This window comes from Bos mutus, chromosome 4 (genome assembly GCF_027580195.1).
Source record: "Bos mutus isolate GX-2022 chromosome 4, NWIPB_WYAK_1.1, whole genome shotgun sequence".
Classification (NCBI taxonomy): Eukaryota; Metazoa; Chordata; class Mammalia; order Artiodactyla; family Bovidae; genus Bos; species Bos mutus.
Genome location: NC_091620.1, coordinates 53,144,953 through 53,164,288, shown reverse-complemented (window position 1 = coordinate 53,164,288; position 19,336 = coordinate 53,144,953).

Sequence of the window (19,336 nt, the reverse complement as noted above, 5' to 3'; positions counted from 1 at the left end):
TTAATTGCTAGATTTTGGTTACAAATTGCTAGATTTGGTTACAAATCCATAGGCTCTTGATAAACTGAATTCATAAAACATCAGGTAAATTTAGGCCATAAACTACAACATCATCGTTATAGTGCCAGTGCTACTAACCTGAACGTATCACGTATTTGCAAATATTTCATTTTTCATATAGACCCGAAATGTAATTTTAAAACAAAATCATTATAATTTTTATTAAAACCAACCCTGCTATTACAACTTGATTCAGAGGTTATGAATACAGCTTAAAGCTGGAATCTCTTATCAAATGTGTGGCTGAGCTGTTGTACACATGTACACGATTTGCCTACTTCGCACATGAGTACTATAGCATGTCTGGAGAGTGCTTGCACTGAGCACTCCCCAATAAATCACATTTCCCTCCACCTATGTGGCTTGCATTGGATACTGCTAAATTGGCAAACACATGCAAGTAGAAGCCTTAAAGGTACTTGCAGATTGGGGCTTGCCCCCTCTCGCTGCTGAGAATGCTTCCACCACCATGTGAATTACTCCAGGCAAATCTGCTGGAGACATGTGGTCCAGCCAGCAGCCAGCTCTAGCTCTTATCTCAGGACACATGAGTCAGGCCACGCTAGACCAGTCAGCCCCCAGCTGACCCACCTGCTGGCTGCGGCTGCGTGAACAAGTATAGGCAAGAGCCTAAGTTTCTAATTCACAGAATCATGAGTGAAGACTGTGGGTTTTAAGCCACTAAAACTTTGAGGTGGGTTGTTACCCACAAAAGCATAATTGAAACAGTCCATAAAAATTAAGGGAGGCTAACTACTGTAATAAATAGACCCCTAAATACATAATGGCTTAAATAAGCAGAAATTTATCTCCTCATATAAACAGTTTATAGAGGTTTGAGGTTGGTGGCAGGGACCTCTGTCAGGGACCCAGGCTGTCAGTTTTTGCCATCATCAATGTGTGGTTTCCAAGGTCATTTTAGGCACCATAAACTATTAATAGATGGCAGAAGCAGAGCACAAAGGACGGGAAACGGAACATTTTATTGGGCCTGGCCATGAAATAGGGTCTATCTCTTCTGTTCACATGCTGTAGGTAGAACCCAACCATGTGGCTAAGCCCAACTGCAATGAAGGAATCTAGTCATGTGCCTAGCAACAGGAGGAAGTGGTTTGATGGACAACTCACAGCTTGATGCTACAGAACTGTGTTTGCTTTTTAGGAGATAAAAATTACACCCGTCAGGTCCAGTATGGCAGACTGAAAACAGACTAAAAATTAGAAAGATCTGAGTAGGGTTTGGGTTCCATACTTATCAATTACATATAACCTGAGCAAATGACCTAATCCATGTAAATTTTCATTTCTTCCTCCAAAAAATAGGGAAATTACCATCTTCAGTGGGTTATTGTGAGGCTTAAATGCCAAGTACAGGGTACAGTGTCTGGTGTGTGATAGGCATTCAATAAATGGGAGCTGATAGCATTATTATTATACCTAAACTGAGTGGTGTAAGAAATCAAAGAGCATGGAGAGAAATCAAGAGTAACATCAAGTTATTCAGACAGCAGTAGGATTGTCAACAACAGTTTCAAGTGTAAGTCAAGAAAGTCTAATGAAGCAGTCTTATCACAAAAAGGGTTTATTTAAAAGGATAGAAAGACAAGTTGTAACTCTCAACATCAAAGACAGATCTGCTAAACTGAAACCTCTTCCAGGACTAGATTAACCAAGCTGCCACACTGTGAGGAGGCCGGGCAGCTACATGGACACGCTGTGTGTAGATGCTCTGGCACACAGCCCCAGCGGAGGCCCCAACCAACGGCCAACATCATCCACCAGAGGCCACAGAGCATTCAGTGGACTCCAGCCGCAGTCAGCGGAGAACCTGCCAGCACCAGCTAACAGTGCGTGGAGCACGGATGAGCTGTCTCTGCCAGTCCCAGGCCAACCGCAGACATGTGATTAAAATAAAATCATTATCGTAAGCCACTAAGGGGTGCTCCACTCGGCAAAAATAGCTGGAAGAATAAATACGACAAATTAGTAAGGCTTTTGACTTCTTGTACGTGGTGAAATGGTAAGTAAAATGTCAAATGAATATGAATAAAACATAATATTTTGAAGCAATCATGTAGCAGCATAAATGGATCTCAAAAATACAGTAAAAATTATCACAATGATACACAATGAACATTTACTTACACTTTATGAATGCACTCAAAGCAATCCTATGTATCTTTCAAAGATTCATATTAACTAATTAAACATATAGAAGGTACTTCAGAAGGACACATATTAAATACTACGTTGTATGTCTTATGGGAGTGCAAATGGGGATAAAGAGAAAACAACAACAATGAAAAGAGAGTGTCACATAATTACTAAACTTATTTCACATTTCCTTTGGGCACAGCTAAAACCTACTTCCCATCCTCTTAGCTGTAGCCACATGACTGTGTCCTAACCAATGGCATGTAGGCAGAAGTGATAAATGCGGTCTCCAGGCCGGACTCCTAGAAAAGGAAGAAGTCTTGGCAAGTAGTAGAAAGGCTGCAACAGCCCCACCTAAACATAAACAATGGTCATAATATATCAACAACAATATATCAATGATCAGACGAGGCAGCTCGGTGAAGACAGTGGACCCAGACAGGGCAGAACCACTCAGCGGGCACGTCTCAAACAAGAGATGAGACATTCTGCAACCTCATTCTGCATAAAGTAATTATGCACCTCCTGTTTCTGACATGACTTTTCTTTTTGTCAATAACTCTATCTCTGCTGTACATGTATCGCCTCCTAGATAAAATTACCAAGGTATTCAATTACTGAGCAGCCCCAAGCTCCTGACAGCACCCACATCACTTCCAGCCTCCATTTTGTTAACCCGTCTTTGAATCACCCAGCACCAGTCCAGACCTGTAAGTTTGTTCCAACTCTCTTACAAGGATGCCCCTCAGGTCCTCACCTAGCTAAAGAAACTTCACTTTGCTCTCAGTTGTGGTCACAGTGGTCTGTGATTGGTCAGTTATGACAAGAATGGAGCTTCCTGAATCTAGTTTAGACCCTTCTCTGTCACAAACCATGCTTGACTTGTAAATCAGGAACGAATCTGAAACTCCTTGAATCTCCATAGTCTCTAGGTTGTCCTTTACAAGAGGACTGCTGCTGAAATGTGAGCTCCAAATAATGTGTTGAGCCCTTCAACATTAGGTTTATACTCGGTCCCTAGGACTTCTGAATTCTGATCATCTTATACTGCTCTTTGGTAAAATTTGGCTGCTAAGCATTTAACTCAGCATTCCTATTTATCCGCCCAGTTGTCTACTTTCTTGACAATCACTCCTTTATAAAAGGAAAGACTACAGTGAGGGAGACAGACCAGACGGCTTGCGAGTGAGGCTGGTGCTGATAGCTTCTAAGTTCAGAAGTCTCATCTCATCAGCTCTGGATCCTTGGAATAAACTCTGCCTTGGGTCACTGTATTACTTGAGTCCTTTCTAGTTTCTGGTGGTTATTGCAATCTTTGGTTTTCCTTACCTTATAGTTTCAGCTCTCCAGTCTCTGCCGCTGTTATTACATGGCCTACTTCCCTCTTCGTGCATCTCCAGACCTCTCTCTCCATCGAACGACACGTCACTGGATTCAGGGCCCACCCTAATTCAGTATGACCTCATTTTAACTTCACCCTATTTCCAAATAAACTCACATTCACAGGTACCTGGAGTTTAGACTTCAACATGGCTTTCTGGTAGACAATTTAACCCACAACAGTCACCTTTCAAGGTATTTTAAGACTTACTTTTTATAGTTGTGTCTTCTTAGAGCTTTTTTTTTTTTTTTCAAATAGTCCTCACCTGCAATCTGGTCTTTGACAGAACTGGAGACATAGTTACAAAAGCACATTATCAATGCAATAATCCTCATGAGAATTTTTTAGTCTAAGTTTGCACTCCCTAATAAGGCCAAAAATTTTTTCTTCATGATACCTCTTATATTGCTAAATTATGCACACATCTCTTCAAGGTGCATAATTTTATCAAAGACAATTAGGATTGCAGCGGTCACTTTGGAGAAATCTGACACGAGCAATGTTGTTCATCTGACAGGCACTTTAGCACAAAAAGGGAACAAGATTCCAACTAACCAATGATCAGTTTCTACATTCCATTTGAAGTGACATAATGCTGATACTGGTAAACTGTTATATACATTATATATGCAAATGCAGGATAACCACTTAAAAATTGTACAAAGAGATGAACTTATCAATGCTGTAAATAAATTTAAATGGAATACTACAAAAATGTTCAAATAACTCACAAGATAGAAAAGATCAATTAAAAAAAAGGAGGAACAAAGAGAAAATAAAATAGCATACTTAAATCTTAACATAACTGTCAACATCTGCTGGATCATAGAAAAAGCAAGAGAGTTCCAGAAAAACATCTATTTCTGCTTTATTGACTATGCCAAACCCTTTGACTGTATAGCACAATAAACTGTGGAAAATTCTGAAAGAGATGGGAATACCAGACCACCTTACCTGCCTCCTGAGAAATCTGTATGCAGGTCAGGAAGCAACAGTTAGAACTGGACATGGAACAACAGACTGGTTGCAAATTGGGAAAGGAGTATGTCAAGGCTATATATTGTCACCCTGCTTATTTAACTTATGTACACAGTACATCATGAGAAACACTGGGCTGGAAGAAGCACAAGCTGGAATCAAGATTGCTGGGAGAAATATCAATAACCTCAGATATGCAGATGATACCACCCTTATGGCAGAAAGTGAAGGGGAACTAAAAAGCCTCTTGATGAAAGTGAAAGAGGAGAGTGCAAAGGTTGACTTAAAGCTCAACATTTAGAAAACTAAGATCATGGCATCCGGTCCCATCACTTCATGGCAAATAGATGGGGAAACAGCGAAAACAGTGGCTGACTTTATTTTGGGGGGCTTCAAAATCACTGCAGATGGTGACTGCAGCAATGAAATTAAAAGACGCTGACTCCTTAGAAGGAAAGTTAGGACCAACCTAAACAGTATATTCAAAAGCAGAAACATTACTTTGTCAACAAGGGTTCATCTAGTCAAGGCTGTGGTTTTTCCAGTAGTCATGTATGGATGTGAGAGTTGGACTGTGAAGAAAGCTGAGTGCCGAAGAATTGATGCTTTTGAAATGTGGTGTTGGAGAAAACTCTTGAGAGTCCCTTGGACTGCAAGGAGATCGAACCAGTCCATCCTAAAGGAGATCAGTCCTGGGTGTTCAGTGGAAGGACTGATGTTGAAGCTGAAACTCCAATACTTTGGCCACCTGATGTGAAGAGTTGACTCATTTGAAAAGACCCTGATGCTGGGAAAGATTGAGGGCAGGCAGAGAAGGGGACGACAGAGGATGAGATGGCTGGATGGCATCACCGACTCAATGGACATGGGTTTGGGTGAACTCCAGGAGTTGGTGATGGACAGGGAGGCCTGGCGTGCTGCGGATCATGGGGTCGCAAAGAGTCAGACACAACTGAGCAACTGAACTGACTGACTGACCAAAATTACATGTAAATAGTCTATACATGATTTTAAAAACTTTGACATAATAAAGATGCATTTTCCTGTCTTACAAGAAATGACCAACATCATGAATGAAAGAAGGAAAAGTACTACAGACTCAGGAAACATTAAAAAGATACTAAGGGAAAACAACTATATGTCCATAAATTTGACAACTTAGATAAAATCAACCAATTCCGCAAAAGTTTCAAACTGTCAAAATTTACCCAAATAAAATAGGTAACCTGAAGTTGTGTAAATACTAAAGAAATTGAATCCACAGTTTAAAACCTTTTGATAAAGAAACCTCTAGGCGAGATGGTTTCATTGCTTAATTGTATCAGTGAAAAAATAACAGCAATTTTATACCATTTCTTCCAGGAAACAGAACAGAGAGCACCACTTACAGTGAGTTTTGCAAGGCTGCAAGATACAAGATCCACACACAAAAATCAACTGGATGTCTATGTACTCACAATAAACATATAAAAAATGAAATTAAAAACACAAAACCATGGGACTTCCCTGGTAGCCCAGTGGTTAAGACTCTACCTTCCAATGCAGGGCGTGTGAGTTTGATGCCTGCTCGGAGAAGGCAATGGCACCCCACTCAAGTACTCTTGCCTGGAAAATCCCATGGACGGAGGAGCCTGGTAGGCTGCAGTCCATGGGGTCACTAAGAGTCGGACACGACTGAGCGACTTCCCTTTCACTTTTCACTTTCACGCATTGGAGAAGGAAATGGCAACCCACTCCAGTGTTCTTGCCTGGAGAATCCCAAGGACGGGGGAGCCTGGTGAGCTTCCGTCTATGGGGTCACACAGAGTCGGACACGACTGAAGTGACTTAGCAGCAGTAGCAGGGAACTAAGACTTCACATGTCTCGCTGTCAAAAATCAATAAAACAGAAACAATACTGCAACAAAGGCAATGAACACTTTAAAAAACGATCTACATAAAAAATACACATACACTTGTAATTGCTTCACACATACACACACACACACAAAGAGGGAAATGCTACAGTCTAAATTCAACAAAATATGTACAGGATTGGTATGAAGAAAATGACAAGACCCTGATGAAAATACTTTTAAAGACTTAAATAAGTAGAGAAACCTACTGTATTTATGGATTGAAAAGTGATTCAACATATTAAAGGTGTCAATTATCACCCAACTGATCTACAGGCTTAATGCAATTTTTTTTTTGAAATCTCAGAAGGCTTTTTTGTTGGTAGACATAGAGCAGCTTTCTAAATTTATATGGAAATAGAAAAACAAATATTTCAGGAAGAAAGAGAAGTTGGTAGAATCACACTACCCAATTTTCTAATAGTTACTACATAGATATGTAATTAAGACAACGTAGTATTGGTAGAGGGACAGGACAGAAGAAAACAGTGCCAGAAATAACACACCAAATACAGATTTTGACAAAAGGGCAAAACAAGTCAAAGGAGAAACAATGGCTTTTCAATAAATGGTATTATAATAACTGTACTTTTTTAGGCTTTTATAAAAATGAGCTTTAACATAAACATCATCACACCTGACACAAAATTAACTCAAGATGGATCGTAAATATCAATGTGAAAAGTGAAATCATGCATCTTTTACAAGACAACATAGGAGAGAATCTTATGGGCTGGGCACAGTTCTTAGTTATGACACCAAAATCATGATCATAAAAGAAAAATAATAACAAATTGAATTTTATCAATACTAAGTCTTTTTGCTATGAGAATGAGCCTGTTAAAAGGGTGAAAATATATGAACTAGGAGATACATTTGCAATCCACAATTCTCACGAGTCCTATTTTCAGAATGTATATTCTCTAAATGCAAGAGTGAGAAAGCAAAAAATTCAACTAGAAACCTTAAAGAATGGCATGAAAAAGTTCACAGTCCCAACTGCTGGTGAGGATATAGAGCAACTGGATCTCTCATACTTTGCTGGTGGGAATATGAAATGATACATCTAGTCTGGAAAAATGTTTGGCAGTTTAAGTAATACATAAATGTACCATAGGAATCAGCAATCATACTCCTGGGTATTTATCCTAGAGAAATGAAAACACATGCCCACACAAAAATCTGTACATGAATGTACATGAATGTTTACAGCAGATTTACTTGTAATAGCTGAAATCTGTAAACAATCAAAATGTCCTATAAAAAGTGACCGGATAAACTGTGGCACATCCATACAATGGAATCCTACTCATCAATAAAAAGGAACTACTGATACATGCAATAGGTAGAAAGGATCTCAAGGCTATTAACCTGAGTAAAAACAGCCGATTTCAAAAGGTTATATAATGTATGATCCCACTTATAGAAATTATATATACATTTCCATTTTGAAATGACAAAATTATGGTGATAGAGAAGAGATCAGTAGTGGCCAGTGGTTACAACTATGGAGAAGGTATGATTATAAAAAGGTTAGCATGGGAAAGTTTTGTATCCTGATTGTTGTGGTAGTTGTAGGAATTTATATATGTGATAAAATGTCATAGAACTACATATTTAAAAAATGAACACATGTAAAACTTGGTAAAATTTGAAAAAGATCTGTAGTTTAGTTAAAAGCATTGTACTACTGTCAAATTCTTATTTTTGATAGTGAACTGTGGTTATATAAGGTCTTATCACCAGGGCATGGGGAATTCTGGGTGAAGGTATTAGTTCTCAGTCCTATTCTTTTTCAATTCCTTGTGAGTGTTAAGTTATTTTAAAATACAGCTAAAAATTAGTAGGAGACACCTCTAAATACAGGCCAGACTCTAAAACTTCCCTAGTAGACTCCCTAGACCAAAAAATGTACAAAATTTAAAATCTGCCTCACTTGTATTTTCATCTTAACCCTGTTCCACACTTTCTTATTGTCTTTCCTTTCTCTCCTCTCCTTTTCTATCTTTGGAATGATCCATGATAACTCCAGGTAGTCCTGCAATCTCTATATGAAGAGGCCCCTAATATGTCAACTTCTAATCCTGGTTACATTCAGATCTTTGTGCCATTGTTAAGGACTTACCAATTCTGTCCTGGCTCAAACCTTCTTGACCTCATTCAAGCACTCAAGCAGTTCTTCTCTTAGATGGGTCCAGGAGTTGCAAAAACCTGACACTGTAAACTCAAAAGGTCACTGAATAATTTCTCATTCTAGCTGAAAACAGGAAGAACTTGAAGCCTCTAGACCATCATAAAGGAGATATAAAGGAAACTGTAGCAGCCAAACACCAATGATCTCCCTTAGCCCAAGATGATTATCTCTGATGGAAGGACAGAAACAAAACTTTCAAACTGATATGGGTCGTACTATAAATCCTACAACTCTCTCTATAAATATTAAATTATACTTTACAGAATTATACAATTACCAGATGGTAGATTAACTTTCCTGATCTCATCTGCCTAGACCTGGCTCCCTGCCCCCCATTCCCTTCCTCTTAAACTAGAAGTTAACTTTAAAAAGTAAAAATTAATCAAAAAGTTATCTGTTGTTATTCACATATCCTTCCAGTCCAGATAAAATGCAAGTAATTTTAAGTCTCAAGCTTTACACATTGCCTCTTCAAATTCTGCTTGCTAATACAGGTGAAAAAATTAATTGTCAGATTAAATAATGGCCTTGCATGTTAGCTTATCAAATTAAAAAAAAAAAGCAGAAAAGTTAAAACTTTTGACATTGCATTTTTGGCTTATGGATGGAGATGAAACCAGCCTTCAATCTTCTCATGTATTTACTATCGCATAAAAATAATATTAGTCCAAATTACTAGCTTGTACAGGCTTGGATTTAATGTTTTTATGATTTGAACTTTTCTACATCTCTTGCATTTTAGTTGAGTTGATTTAGTCATGTGTAATACTTATTATGCTACGAACTATAGGGACTTCATGTGTAAACAAATTGCAGTTTCCCAATCCATTGTTAACTTTGTTAAGAACTTAATATTAAATTAAGTTAAACTATCTTTGGACACTTTGACAGAAAAGATACAAAATTCTGGTCACTTACCTAGTTTTAATTTATCCCTGTTTCCTATTTTTAAAATTACAGAATGACTAAAGAGTAAGGGTAAATGCCTTGGAAAATATTTATTTTTGTAATCTTTAGGTCTATAAAAGATACAAAATATACAGCCAACAATGGAGAAAAAAATTTAAAGTTTTTGGTTTCATGTATTCTAGTTCTCTGTTTGGAGGAAATAAAATGAGTTATCTTGGTTTAGGTAGTAACTAATAAAATGGTTGAAACTATAATATAGTTACAAAATAACATATCTCATATATATTAGATAATGAACAGGGTCCACCTGCAATGTGGGAGACCTAGGTTTGATCCCTGGGTTAGGAAGATCCTCTGGAGGAGGGCATGGCAACCCACTCCAGTATTCTTGAATTGCTTGGAGATTCTCTTGCTTGGAGAATCCCCATGGACAGAGGAGCCTGGCAGGCTACAGTCCATAGGGTTGCAAAGAGTCAGACATGACTAAGAGATTAAGCACAGACCACACACACTGAGGAACATTTATTTAATAAAGTGGTCCGAGTGCAAAGCAATGACCCTTGATGGACTGAGTGACTAAGCAAAGCATAAGGCTTAACTATTTATCAAGGAAATGATTTTACTAAGATGGGAAATTCAGTATAATAGGTAATCCTATTTTAAAGCAGGATTAAAACTTTTTTTTAGGATTAAAACTTAAAATTACATGTTTACATATGTCTTAACAAATATTTAGGAAGGCTTTAGAAAGTTGTGTTAATGAAAGGCAAACAGAGCCATCACTGTGAATCACCGTTTGGGTGATGTACGTGATGTACAATAAAGTCAAATTAAAATTAGGGTTTTCTTGCCATAAAATGACCCAATTTACTCTGTGCCCAGACAGTAGTTTCTTCCTAAAAATAGTGTGAAATCTGTATATCTTTGGCACACTCAAATTATTTTAACAAAGTTTCCTTTTTTTGAAAAAATTAAATTTCGTATAATTGTCACTTAGAGCCGACTCATTGGAAAAGATTGTGATGCTGGGAAAGATTGAAGGCAGGAGGAGAAGGGGATGACAGAGGACAAGATGGTTGGATGGCATCACCAACTCAATGGACATGAGTTTGAGCAAGCTCCCAGAGTTAGTGAAGGACAGGGAAGCCTGGCAAGCTGCAGTCTGTGGGGTCACAAAGAGTCGGACACAATCCAGTGACTTGAATAGCAACTGTTACTATTTTTACATGTCAACTTGTAAAAATGTTTTGCAGTTAGATACTTCTTACTATGTTTCTGTCTTGTCTCCTTGTCAAATCTTCATTTTTGCCTCTCCCAATCTAAGAATGCTAAAACTTCCAATGTGTCTTTTACAATGCAATGTTTTTTGGGTATTGTGCAAAGCCTACTAGGTCGGAGAAGGCAATGGCACCTCACTCCAGTACTCTTGCCTGGAAAATCCCATGGATGGAGGAGCCTGGTAGGCTGCAGTCCACGGGGTTGCGAAGAGTCAGACAAGACTAAGAGACTTCACTTTCACTTTTCACTTTCATACACTGGAGAAGGAAATGGCAACCCACTCCAGTGTTCTTGCCTGGAGAATACCAAGGATGACGGAGCCTGGTGGGCTGCCATCCATGGGGTTGCACAGAGTCGGACACGACTGACGTGACTTAGCAGCAGCAGCAGCTACTAGGTAATTTGTGATTTTTCTTCACCATATAAAGGGAAGAAAAACAAAAAAACTGAATTTGTCTAGTGATTTGCATTTTAACTAAAAACTATTTTGAGAGATTATTTTCATTTTCAAAACGGGCTAAGTGAACATAAACTGAGAAATCATAAGATAAATTTTTAAAAGTGTTTTAGTATCAGAGAAAAATTACCTTTGAGTCTGGATGAAACAGACCTTTCCAGGAGACCTACGCCCTGGAGTCTCGATGATCTTCTCAGAGCAGATGATCTTCAGATGAAGACTGAAGGCCCTCAGACAGAACAGATGATGACAAAGCAGACAGCTTCTACCCAGTACAGTGGAATGAGATGAATTTCCTGATGTCTCAGGGTTTCTTCTTTACTGCTAACCCTATTTGTTACCATACTTTGGTGCCCTCTAGCCATCACCTAATGGCTTAACAAAACACTTTCACAATTCTCACCTTTGTCTTGCATTCTCCCACCCTCTCTGTGATACAAGAAAAGGCGAAATCTCTTGTGTGTTCTTCTCAATCCAGTTACAGCTCTAAATCTAACTGACTGCTAGATTATTTTCATCCACAACCTGACCTCACCGACAAAAGTTTAAAGTGACAACTGTTATTTTATATACTTCAGACAATAGGTCTTTTATGATATTTGATTTCCCTCACATTTATTAACCCCAACCCTTCACTCTTATAAAAACTGGAACCTAACCTCAAGTCAACAGAATATTTCTGCTGAAATCATTATTGTACAAACATTACAAGCTCATTACGAGTGGAAACAAATACTGGCCCTATACTTGTGGCCACGGTCAGTGTGTTCTCTTCAGAGACTCTTCAGCCTGATTTGAAAGAATTCTTTGACTTAACTCAGGAAATCTGCCTGCCTCAAGGGACAAAAATTGACTCCAGTCTAATGTGAGTCAGCTCCCAGTATAGTCTACCACCCCCCATCCTTGTTTTCAACCAATATATCAGTTTCATGGGATACAGCTAAAGTAGAACAAAAAGGAAAATTTACAACGTTCTATACAAACTCAGGAAACAAGAGAGGAAGGAACATTTCCTACCTCTTTTAATGAGCCCTCCATTACCCTGATACCAAAACCAAAGACACTGTCAATATAAGAAAACTATATACCAACATCTCTCACAGACATAGGTGTAAAAAAAAATCTTAACTAATATTAGCGAATGGAATCCAGAAATATATAAAAGGTTGGCTCAACATTCAAAAATCAGTGAAACTCATCTTAGCAGATCAAAGAAGAAAAACCTTATAATCATCTCAAAAGAAAAGGAGAAAAAAGCATTTTACAAAATTCAATACCCATTCATGATAAACTGTCTCAGGACATAACAACAAAGGGAAATTTCCTCACTTTTATAAAGGTCATCTACTAAACACTGCAGCTGACATCAACTTAGTAGTGAGACTGAAGCTTTCCCTTTATGTTCAAGAACAAGCAAAGTTCTCAGTTTTTAGCCCTTCTATTCATATCACACTGGAGATCCGAGCCTGTGTAATAAGAGGCTAGGGAGGGAGGGAGGAAGAGGGGGAGAAAATATAAAACCTAAAATATTTGTGGGGAAAAAAAGAAGTTGGAGGACTCACACTACTTCATTTTAAGACTTACTACAAAGCACAAAGCTACAGCAATCAAGATAGTGTAGTACTGGGGAAGGGTAGAAATAAAGGCAGAATCCAGAAACAAACCCACACATTAACAGATAATTGATTTTTGACACAATATAAATCAAAGTAAGAGCAGTCTTTTCAACAAGTGGTGCTAGAATAACTGGATATTCATATGCAAAAAAAAAAAAAAACAAACCCAGCAGCCTCAATCCATACTTTGTACCATAGTAAAAAAAAAAACAAAAAAACTGGAAAAGGATCACATAATAAACATAACACCAAATCTTCTAGAACATGACTCAGCAACCTCAGGTTCATGGGCCAAGTTTGCCAAATATGTGATATAGAAGAACAGCAAGTTGGGGTAAGGAAAACAGATGTGAGGGTGAAGGGAGATTGTGGCTCATAAGGTACTCCCACTTTGTACTGCATGGTGAAGGAAGGTATCTCTGATAGGGAAGGCAACAGCTGAGCCAAAGCAACAAAAAAGTGAAAGAAGATACTTGAGACCTGAAAGGTCACAGGCAGAGGGAAGATCAGGTGCAAAGGCCCTGGTGCAGGGGCTTGCCTGCTGTATTTCAGGAACATCAAACAACCAGTGTGGCTACATGGGAACAGGAGGACAGGTGGGGGCACTGGAATGTACACACCTGTGTGTGCACGCACACAAAGCCCAGATGTTGTAGGGTCTCTGAGGTCATGGTAAAGACTCCAGCTGTGTCTGAGTAAGATGGATCCAGGGAGGATTTTAAGCAGAGGAATAATATGATCTGATATATTATGGCATCTTATGAATACACAGACATAGAATAAGAGTCTAGAATGACATATACCAACAAATTAAGGCGGTTAAAATCCATGGGGAAATGGGGAAAGGAAAAACATGGCGTTTTCTCCTTTGTGTTACACTTGGATTTCTGAAAACTTCTACAACAAATATCCTTATTTTCTTGAATTTTTTTATTTTAAAATATCTAAAGGAGGAATTATTAGAACCATCAACTAAAGTGACCTTTTCTTTGCTTTACATTAAGCTCAAAATAAACATACACAGCCCATTTCAACTATGATGATAAGCAAAAATGAATATTAACTAAGCAGCATGTATATGGCTAACAAATGTCAGCTGCATTCAGGAAGGGCTTAAAGAAAATACAGTTAACTGTCTTGAACAACTCTCTTAACTCAGACTACTTTCCTTCTTGCTTAAATTTAGTAGTGACTTCAATTTCGCTTGCCAATTTTTGGAAAGCTGTCTGTACATTTCTCATAACTGCAAGGATTTCCAAAGCATCGGGATGCTGAGACAAAGAAAAGCTTTGTTAAGCCCTGGTCAACAGAAGACTTACAGCAAACACATGCCCTGGCACTGCTTGAGAGAAGCAGCCATCCCATCTATTGGGATGGTCCTTGACTCTCTAGTTCCTAGGTTTCTGTTCTAGTTAGTGACTGCTGGGTAAAAAAACCACCCCAAATTTAGTGGCATAAAACAAAACTGTCATGTATTATCATCTCTCACAATTCTGAGGGTTGAAAGAACTCAGCTAAGTTGTTCTCACCCAGGGTCTCTCCTATAGTTGTAGTCTGATGGTAGCTGGGGCTGGGGTCATCTCGAAGGCTTCCTCACATATCTGGCAACTGATGTGGCCTGGGCTTCCTCAGAGCATGGATACTTCCTGAGAGAGCCAGAGAGAAACAGTATTTCCTTTTCTAACCAAGACTTGGAGGGCATTCAACATCACTCCTGCTGTATTAGTTAGAATTAGTAGGGCCAGCTCATACTCAAGACAAATGAAGTTGATTTTTACCTCTTGATTGGGGAAACACCAAAAAATTTGTGGATATGCTTTAAAACTAAGTCCACCCTTTGGCCTAAAGTCTACTAGATGGAATCAGATAAGAAAATAAATAACCGATAAAAGGCATTAGGCTAAGTGTGATGAAGTATTTACAAATTACAGGATGTGGTTCGTAATAGGTTAGCACAATCAGAGGCAGTTTTCTCTAAGGGCGTTTTGAAAGGTCTTAAAAAATGGTAGAATATTTATAAGCAAGGATGTAAGGAAAAAGTAACCTAGACATCCATTCCTTTGGATTGCCACACAGGTCTACTGAAGATGCAACAAATGATTTTAACTGAGGCTTAAGGAATACGTGAACCGTGAACTTCCAGATGTTCAAGCTGGTTTTAGAAAAGGCAAAGGAACCAGAGATCAAATTGCCAACATCCGCTGGATCATGGAAAAAGCAAGAGAGTTCCAGAAAAACATCTATTTCTGCCTTATTGACTATGTCAAAGCCTTTGACTGTGTGGATCACAACAAACTGTGGAAAATTCTGAAAGAGATGGGAATACCAGACCACCTGACCTGCCTCTTGAGAAACCTATATGCAGGAAGCCACAGTTTGAATTGGACATGGAACAAGACTGGAGTACCTCCTTTTCCTAAAAGGCTGTATATGGTCACCCTGCTTATTTAACTTATATGCAGAGTACATCATGAGAAACACTGGGCTGGATGAAGCACAAGCTGGAATCAAGATTGCTGGGAGAAATATCAATAACCTCAGATATGCAGATGACACCACGCTTATGGCAGAAAGTGAAGAAGAACTAAAGAGCCTCTTGATGAAAGTGCAAGAGGAGAGTGAAAAATTTGGCTTAAAGCTGAACATTTAGAAAACTAAGATCATGCCATCTGGTACCATCACTTCATGGCAAATAGATGGGGAGACAGTGGAAACAGTGTCAGACTTCATTTTTGGGGGCTCCAAAATCACTGCAGATGGTGATTGCAGACATGAAATTAAGACGCTTACTCCTTGGAAGGTTAGGACCAGCCTAGACCAGCCTAGTATATTAAAAAGCACAGAAATTACTTTGTCAACAAAGGTCTGTCTAGTCAAGGCTATGGTTTTTCCAGTAGTCATGTATGGATATGAGAGTTGGACTATAAAGAAAGCTGAGTGCCAAAGAATTGATGCTTTTGAACTGTGGTGTTAGAGAAGACTTTTGAGTCTCTTGGACTGCAAGGAGATTCAACCAGTCCATCCTAAAGGAGATCAGTCCTGGGTGTTCATTGGAAGGACTGATGTTCATGCTGAAACTCCAATACGTTGGCCACCTGATGTGAAGAGCTGACTCATTTGAAAAGACCCTGATGCTGGGAAAGACTGAGGGCAGGAGGAGAAGGGGATGACAGAGGATGAGATGGTTGGATGGCATCACCGACTCAATGGTCATGAGTTTGGGTAGACTCCGGGAGTTGGTGATAGACAGGGAAGTCTGGCATGCTGCAGTCCATGGGGTCGCAAAGAGTTGGACACGACTGAGCTAATGAACTTAACTAAGGTACATGAAAAAAATCGTATATGTGGTTGAAAAGACAGAATTTGGTTACATAGTTAAAGCACTGTGTTTCAAATATGAGGTGTTAAAAGCTCCCAGGCACACTCAGGTGAGGTTTAAGAGGGGGACTTATGCTCAACTACAAATTAAGAGCCTAAATAAATGTGTCAACATTTAGCCCTACAACTTAAGTCCTACTCCGCCTTATCTGGACTTTGAGGTTTCCACTCTGCCTTTGGAGACAGAGGATCCCCAAAGTTTTTACATATCTGTCCTCTCTGTTTTAATCTCTACGGAGGCATTCCATGACTAACCAAGCAACCTACTTACCATAAGATAGCTTCAGTGATCAGCTGTGTTGCGACAAAAAGGGTTTGCTATTTCTGATACTAGGAAATCCTAGACTAACATCTTATCAAGCTCTGCTTTTACATCCTCTCTATAAACTTCTGGTGGTACACTATCAAATTTCTGGAGCCAAGAACCCTGATATTCATACTCACAATTTTCGTTCAGTCAACTACCAGTGGTTTTCCCTTGGTCAAATCACTAGCTTCTTCAAGTTTCCTGTCAGTGAAGATGAGGCTGAAAATTCCTTTCTGAAAGGCTGTTGTACAGATTAAATGAGATATCTGTACTTAGCATGGTGGGTGGCTGACAGCGAGTGCTACAAAATACGAGATATGGCTTTTATTAGCATAAGCTCATTACACAAACGGAGAAGGCAGTGGCACCCCACTCCAGCACTCTTGCCTGGAAAGTCCCATGGACAGAGGAGCCTGGTGGGCTGCAGTCCATGGGGTCACTAAGCGTCAGACACGACTGAGCAACTTCACTTTCACTTTCATGCATTGGATAAGGAAATGGCAACCCACTCCAGTGTTCTTGCCTGGAGAATCCCAGGGACGGGGGAGCCTGGTGGGCTGCTGGCCGGATAAAACAACTATCAAAGGGCTGATGTCAATAGTTTAAATAATAGTCTTATTTTTACCATTATCATGTGTGGCTAACCTATGCCCAGGAATGAGATGACACCACAGTTTCACTATATACTAAATTATATTCTTCAGTTACCTTCTTTTCAATTTATAATCTCAAGAGATACTGGTGGGTAAGTCAACTGCTTTCACACAGCATCTTAACAAAGAAAATTAAACAGGGAAGAGGATACAGAACAACAGTGGACAGTAAGTGATGTATTCACCAGCTATTAACAGTGGTTTTACATATTACTTTGGCAATTGTCTCAAATTGCCAACATCCGCTGGATCATAGAAAAAGTAAGAGAGTTCCAGAAAAACATCTATTTCTGCTTTATTGACTATGCCAAAGTCTTTGTGTGGATCACAATAAACTGTGGAAAATTCTGAAAGAGATGGGAATACCAGACCACCTGATCTGCTTCTTGAGAAATTTGTATGCAGGTCAGGAAGCAACAGTTAGAACTGGACATGGAACAACAGACTGGTTCCAAATAGGAAAAGGAGTTCATCAAGGCTGTATATTGTCACCCTGTTTATTTAACTTCTATGCAGAGTACATCATGAGAAACGCTGGACTGGAAGAAACACAAGCTGGAATCAAGATTGCTGGGAGAAATATCAATAACTTCAGATATGCAGATGACACCACCCTTATGGCAGAAAGTGAAGAGGAACTAAAAAGCCTCTTGATGAAAGTGAAAGTGGAGAGTGAAAAAGTTGGCTTGAAGCTCAACATTCAGAAAACAAAGATCATGGCATCTGGTCCCACCACTTCATGGGAAATAGATGGGGAAACAGTGGAAACAGTGTCAGACTTTATTTTTGGGGCTCCAAAATCACTGCAGATGGTGACTGCAGCCATGAAGTTAAAAGACGCTTACTCCTTGGAAGGAAAGTTATGACCAACCTAGATAGCATGTTCAAAAGCAGAGACATTACTTTGCCAACAAAGGTTCGTCTAGTCCAGGCTATGGTTTTTCCTGTGGTCATGTACCGATGTGAGAGTTGGACTGTGAAGAAAACTGAGCGCCGAAGAATTGATGCTTTTGAACTGTGGTGTTGGAGAAGACTCTTGAGAGTCCCTTGGACTGCAAGGAGATCCAACCAGTCCATTCTGAAGGAGACCAGCCCTGGGATTTCTTTGGAAGGAATGATGCTAAAGCTGAAACTCCAGTACTTTGGCCACCTCATGCGAAGAGTTGACTCATTGGAAACGACTCTGATGCTGGGAGGGATTGGAGGCAGGAGAAGGGGACGACAGAGGATGAGATGGCTGGATGGCATCACTGACTCGATGGATATCAGTCTCAGTGAACTCCGGGAGTTGGTGATGGACAGGGAGGCCTGGCGTGCTGCGATTCATGGGGTCGCAGAGTCGGACACGACTGAGCGACTGATCTGATCTGATCTGATAGGTTGTCTTTTCATTTTGTTTATTTCTTTTGCTGTGCAAAGGAAGACTGTAAGTTTGATTAGCCACCCCCCCCTTTTTTTTTTCTTTGCTTGCTTTTGTTTCTATTGTCTTGGGAGACTGATCTAAGAAAACATTGCTACTATTTATTCCAGAGAATGTTTTGCCTATGTTCTCTTCTAGGAGCTTTGTGAATTACATTTAAGTCTTTAAGCCATTTTAAGATTGTTTTTGAGGCTGTGAGTCTTCTAGCTTCATCGATTTACATGTGGCTCTCCAGCTTTCCCAGCACCACTTGCTGATGAGACTCTTTTCTCCATTGTATATTCTTGCCTTTGTCAAAAATTAATTGACCTTGGGTGTGTGGGTTTATTTCTGAGTTCTCTATTCTACTCTATTAATCCATTTGTCTGTTTTTATACCATGCTATTTTGATTACTGTAACTGTGTAGTATTTTCTTAAGTCTGAGGGATATGTCTTGAGCTTTGTTCTTTTTCCTCAGGATTTCTTTGGCAATTCTGGGTCTTTTATGGTTCCATATAAGGATTACTTGTCCTAGTTCTGTGAAAAATAACATGGGTGATTTGATAGGGATTACATATCTGAGATTGCTTTGGGCAGTATGACCATTTTAACAACATAACTTTTCCAATTATATCTTCAAAGTAAGTTTTTTTTAATATAAAAAATATGTATTTTT